Source organism: Haliaeetus leucocephalus, unplaced genomic scaffold (assembly GCF_000737465.1).
Source record: "Haliaeetus leucocephalus isolate CR32 unplaced genomic scaffold, Haliaeetus_leucocephalus-4.0 Scaffold450, whole genome shotgun sequence".
Classification (NCBI taxonomy): Eukaryota; Metazoa; Chordata; class Aves; order Accipitriformes; family Accipitridae; genus Haliaeetus; species Haliaeetus leucocephalus.
The window spans coordinates 19,962,289-19,962,506 of record NW_010972886.1 but is presented as its reverse complement, the minus strand read 5'-3'; positions in this window follow the sequence as shown (position 1 = coordinate 19,962,506).

Sequence of the window (218 nt, the reverse complement as noted above, 5' to 3'; positions counted from 1 at the left end):
GTTTTCAAGAGTGAACGTTAGAATTTGTTGTGCTACATGTTTGCCAAGCCTTTGAAGAACTAGTTTTACAAAGTCAGGTCAGAGGATGGCCCAGTGTATGCCTGGGAAGATGTGGCTGAAGACAGTCACGAGTATGTGTATGGAATGTTTTTATCTTTAACTGTTCTGAGGACTGGCAAACATCCCAGCCGAGCCAGATATGCGCTCCTGTTTTAGTA